The sequence below is a fragment of the Pteropus vampyrus genome, unplaced genomic scaffold (assembly GCF_000151845.1).
Source record: "Pteropus vampyrus isolate Shadow unplaced genomic scaffold, Pvam_2.0 Scaffold44, whole genome shotgun sequence".
In the NCBI taxonomy this organism is placed as follows: domain Eukaryota; kingdom Metazoa; phylum Chordata; class Mammalia; order Chiroptera; family Pteropodidae; genus Pteropus; species Pteropus vampyrus.
Genome location: NW_011888825.1, coordinates 2420321 through 2426168, shown reverse-complemented (window position 1 = coordinate 2426168; position 5848 = coordinate 2420321). Strand labels below are relative to the sequence as shown.

The 5848-nt window shown below is 34.9% G+C and overlaps 1 non-coding gene across 1 annotated transcript; it reads right to left on the bottom strand.

Annotated features, from left to right (window-relative positions):
• Positions 1-5291: 5291 nt before the first annotated feature.
• LOC111738930 lies at positions 5292-5410 on the bottom strand. The gene has a single exon (XR_002780040.1). It is a non-coding gene; the product is annotated as a 5S ribosomal RNA (ribosomal RNA).
• Between the last annotated feature and the right edge of the window lie 438 nt (positions 5411-5848).

Here is a 5848-nt window from a genome sequence, read left to right as displayed (position 1 = left end):
ATTCAGAACCAAAGTATACAACATAAAATAAGAAGGACCAGAGAGAAAACCCACCGAAGCCAACCAAAATAAAGGAAATAGAAACACAAGGACATGAAAGCAATGGAAACACTGAGCTACCAGAAAGCAAAAGATAAAATGCCTATAAGAAGACTTCATATTTCAATAATCACCCTAAATGTAAATGGACTGAACTCACCAATAAAAAGGCACAGGGTTGCAGATTGGATCAAAAAAACAAAACGCAACCATATGCTACCTCCAGAAGACAAATCTCAGTTCCAAAGACAAATATAGTCTCAAAGTGAAAGGGTGGAAAATGATATTTCAAGCAAATGGCATTCAGAGAAAAGCGGGAGTAGGGGTACTAATATCAGATGAAATGGACTTCAAAATCTAAAAGGTAAAGAAGGATACTGAGGGACACTTCATCATGATAAAGAAGACATAACCCTTACTAATATCTATGCTTCCAATCAGGGAGCCTCGAAATATGGAAAGCAGTTACACACAGAACTAAAGGGAGAAACAGACCAAAACACTATCGTAGCAGGGGATCTAAATACCTCACTGTTGGATATGGACAGATCATCCAAACAGAAAATCAATAAGGAAATAACATCCTTAAATGACACATTAGACCAACTGGACATAATTGACATTTACAGAGCCTTCTATCCCAAAACAGCTGCTTATATATTCGTCTCTAGTGCATATGGAACATTCTCAAGAATTGACCACATACTGGGACACAGCAATAGCCTCAATAAATATAAGAGGGTTGAAATCATACCAACCATATTCTCTGGTCATAATACTTTGAAACTGGAGATCAACTGCAAAAAGAAATCAGGAAGAACCACAAATACATGGAGGTTAAACAACTGAAGAATAACTGGGTCAGAGAAGAAATAAAAAGAGAAATCAAGAGATACATAGAAATGAATGATAATGATAATACAACATATCAAAACTTTTGAGACATGGCAAAAGCAGTCATAAGAGGAAAGTTCATATCATTACAGGCCTATCTCCAAAAACAAGAATGAGCCCAAATAAACAACCTAACATTTCATCTTTAAAAAAACTAGAAAAGGAAGAACAAATGAAGCCTAAAGTCAGCAGAAGTCAAAATTGGAGCAGACATAAATGAAATGGGGGGAAAAAAATAGAAAAACTAAATGCAACAAAGAGCTGGTTCTTTGAGAAGGTTAATAAAATTGACAAACCCCTGGTTAGACTCACTAAAGAAAAAAAGATAAAGGACACAAATAAACAAAATCAGGGATGCAAGAAGGGAAATTATGACTGACGCCGTTGAAATACAAAGGCTCATACAAGAATACTATGAAATAGTATATAACACAAAATTTAATAACCTAGAAGAAATGGACAACTACTTAGAACAACCTTCCTAGACTGAATCAAGAAGAACTGGAAAATCTAAATAGACCGATCAGCAGTATGGAAATCGAAACAGTCATCAAAAACCTACCGGAAAGTAAAAGTCTAGGACCAGATGACTTCAGTAGTGAATGCTACCAAATATTCAAAGAAGATTTAATACCTATTCCCCTCAAACTCTTCTAAAAAATGAAGAGGAGGCAATACTTCCCAACTCATTTTATGAGGCCAATGTCATCCTGATACCAAAACCTGGTAAAGATAACACAAAAAAAGAAAACTACAGACCAATATCTCTCATGAACACAGATGTAAAAATCCTAAATAAGATAGTAGCGAAGCGAATACAGCAACATATCAAAAATATTATATGCAACGATCAAGTGGGCTTCATCTCAGGGGCACAGGGACAGTTCAACATACACAAATCTATTAATGTGATACACCACATAAACAAATTAAAAAATAAGAGTCATATGATCATATCAATAGATGCAGAAAAAGCCTTAGCAAGATACAGCACCCATTTATGATCAAAACACTTAACAAAATCGGTATAGGAAGAAAATATTTTAATATAACAAAGGCCATGTATGAGAAGCTCTCAGCCAACATTATACTTAATGGCGAAAAATTGAAAACCTTCTTTCTAAGATCAGGAATAAGGCAAGGCTGTCCACTAATGCCACTGTTATTGAATATAACATTGGAGGTCTCTTGCAATCAGGCAAGAGAAAAATATAAAAGGCATCTAAATAGGAAAAGAAGAAGTCGAACTATCACTATTTGCTGATGACATGATTCTCTATATAGAAAATCATAAAGACTGCACAAGAACACTACTAGAAACAATAAGCAAATACAGTAAAGTCTCTGGATATGAAATCAACATTCAAAAATCCATAGCATTTCTAGACTCTAATAACGAAATGACAGAAAAAGAAATGGAACAAATAATTTCTTTTGCAATTGCAACAAAAAGAATAAAATACCTAGATGTAAATCTACTGAAACATGCGAAGGACCTACATAATGAAAACTACAAGACCCTGTTAAAAGAAATCGAAGAATATACAAAGAAATGGAAAGATATTCCTTGTTCTTGGATTGGCAAAATCAACAGAGTTAAAATGACCTTATTACCTGAAGCATTATACAGATTTAATGCAATCCCCATCAAAATCCGATCAGCATTTTTTAAAGAAATTGAACAAAAAATCATCAGATTTATATGGAAGCACAAAAGACCCCAAATTGCCAAAGCCATTCTGAGGGAAAAGAATGAGGCTGGAAGCATCACTCTGCCTGACTTCAAATTATACTACAAAGTGACAGTAATCAAAACAGCATGATATTGGCAGAAAAACAGACACACAGACCAGTGGAACAGAATCGAGAGTCCAGAAGTAAACCCATATTTATTTGGGCTAATAATTTTCAACAAAAAAAGCTAAAAACATATAATGGAGAAAGGAAAACCTCTTCAATAAATGGTGCTGGGAAAACTGGAAAGCCACCTGCAAAAGAATGAAACTAGACTTTATCTATCACCACACACCAAAATTAACTCAAAATGAATATAAGACCTGAAACAATAAAATGCATAGAAGAAAACATAGGAACTAAACTAAGGACCTTGGACTTAAAGAGGATTTTATGAATTTGACCTCTAAGGCAAGGGAAGTAAAAGCTAAAATAAATGAATGGGACTACATCGAACTGCAAAACTACTGCTCAGCAAAAGAAACCATCAACAAGGTAAAGAGACAACCATCTGAATGGGAAAACATATTTGCAAGCAACGCCTCCAATAAGGGCCTAATATCCAAAATACACAAAGAACTCATATGACTCAGTAACAAGAAAAAGCCAGATGATCCAGTCAAAAAAATAGGCAGAGGATCTGAACAGACACTTTTCCCTAGAGGACATACAAATGGCCAACAAATATATGAAAAGATGCTCGACATCACTAGCTATTAAGGAAATGCAAATCAGAACCACAATGCGATACCATCTCACACCTGTTAGAATAGCTATAATCAACAGGACAAGTAATAACAAATGCTGGAGAAGATGTGTAGAAATAGGAACCTTCATACACTGCTGGTGGGAATGCAAATTGGTACAGCCACTATAGAAAACAGTATAGAGGTTCTTCAAAAAACTAAGAATTGATCTACCATATGATCCAGCAATCCCTCTACTGGGTATTTACCCCAGAGACTTGAAAACGCATATCAAAAAATGTATTTGCACACCAATGTTCATAGCAGCATTATTCACAGTGGCCAGGATATGGAAGCAACCAAAGTGTCCTACGATAGATGATTGGCTAAAGAAGCTGTGGTACATATATACAATGGAATATTACTCAGCCATAAGAAGAGATGAAATACTGCCATTTGCAACGACATGGATGGACCTCGAGATACTAATGCTAAGCGAAATAAGCAAGACAGAAAAAGTTGAAAATCACATGCTATCACTTATATGTGGGATATAAACCTAAAAGCAACAAATGAACAGGACCAACAACCAGAGACTCATGGACATGGACAATAGACTAGTGGTTACCAGAAGGTAGAGGGGAGCGGGAATGGGAGAGATAGACAGGGCAGAAAAAATTTAAATCATTTCTTCAATTAAAAATTAATTAATTAATTATATTTTCTAAAAAGAGGTGGTAAATTATTGATGTTGTAGCCCAAATCAAGGCAGTGACACCAGTGATTGTACTAGCTATCATTGTATTCTTCTCTGCCGGGAACTCAGAAAACATAAAATCCAGTTTTACTTAAGTATGTTTTTAATGAAGCTATACAAATAATTAATTTTATTAAGCCACAACCCTGGAATACATTTTTAAAATATTCTGTGTGATGAAAAGAATACAGAAGCACTTCTGCTGCAACTGAAATATGATGATTGTCTTGAAGAAGAACACTTGTGCAATTGAGTTAAAAGCTGCACTGGCAGCCACTTTTTTCATGAAACACCACTTTTACTTCATTATGAGGCTGGATTTTACAAACTGTGGGTCATTGGCAAGTAATGTCTTGAAAGTGGACAAAGTAAGTTTATCACTTAAGGAAAAACTAGTGACAAATGATAGTTGACAAAAAAATAATAATATATGTAGCCAATGATAAAATTTAAGCTTTCAAATAAAAAATTAGAATTTTTGAAAACTTGTACCTGCCACCACAAGCCTGATAGTTTCCCAAGACTTAAAGACATTTCTGATGAGAATGGTGGTGGTAATAAATACAATTTTTATATTGTACTGTATAATAAAATGTGTTAACATTTGGAATATCTGCATAATTCAGTAAACCAGTATTTTCCCAACGCAGGATGTTAGAAAATCATCCATGAGTAAAAGATTCGTTCAAAGCTCAAGACAAACCAATGGACTATAATGTAGCAGAATATGAAAAGTTTAATGATATGGCTTTAGATTTTAAATTCCAACTAACTTTTAGGAAATTACTGGTAGTTAAATTTTGGCGAACAGTAGAAAAAAGAATATCCACGATTATCTGCAAAACTGTTAAAATATTCACTTTTCCAATCACATACTCAGGTAAATCTGAATTTTCTTCACATACTTTAGCAAAAAAAAAACAAAAAAGCTTATTGCGATAGATTTAATACAGAAGCAGACATGAGAATCAGCTATATTCCATTAAACCAGAAATTAAAGAGATTTGCAAAATTGTAAAACAATGCCACTCTTCTTATTAATTTTTTTATTTTGGAAAATACAGTTATTTTTCATGAAAGTACACATATATTTTTTAGGCGAGGCAACCCTTGGTTGACCTCACAGATTGCAAGGACCTTGTCAGCTTACAATCCCTTATTTTTTTTTTTTTTATGTTTTACACCTACAGCACCTGATCTTCCTAGGTGGTCTCCCATCCAAGTACTAACCAGGCCCAACCCTGCTTAGCTTCCGAGATCAGACAGGATCGGGTTTGTTCAGGGTGGCATGGCCGTAGACCATAAAAGTATATTATCTACGTTAATTTTGGTGGGTTAATATTGTTATTTTAAATAAATTTAATTTCTTAGTTTTATTTTCTAATAGTAAATATCAGTAAATAGGATCCACATAAACAAAAGTCCTTTGGGGGTCCTCAATAATTTTTTAAAATATAGAAGTGTCTGGAGAACAAAACTTCTGAGAACCATTAACAAAGGACTTTAAACCTTGAAGGGGTCTGTTGTGGCCAAAACTCCTTTCAACCCTCTCTCAGTACAACCTCAACCTGCCCTCAATGAAGCAGACATCCCCAGGGCACAGTATAGGAAAAGGGAAAAGGACATCTTCTCTCACTTCCTTTCCTGGACCTCGCCCTGACCAGCCTCCCTGCAAGTGTCATACACTGTCTTCTCAAAACAAATGGCTATGGAGATTTTCTCATCCCGGAAAATGCTG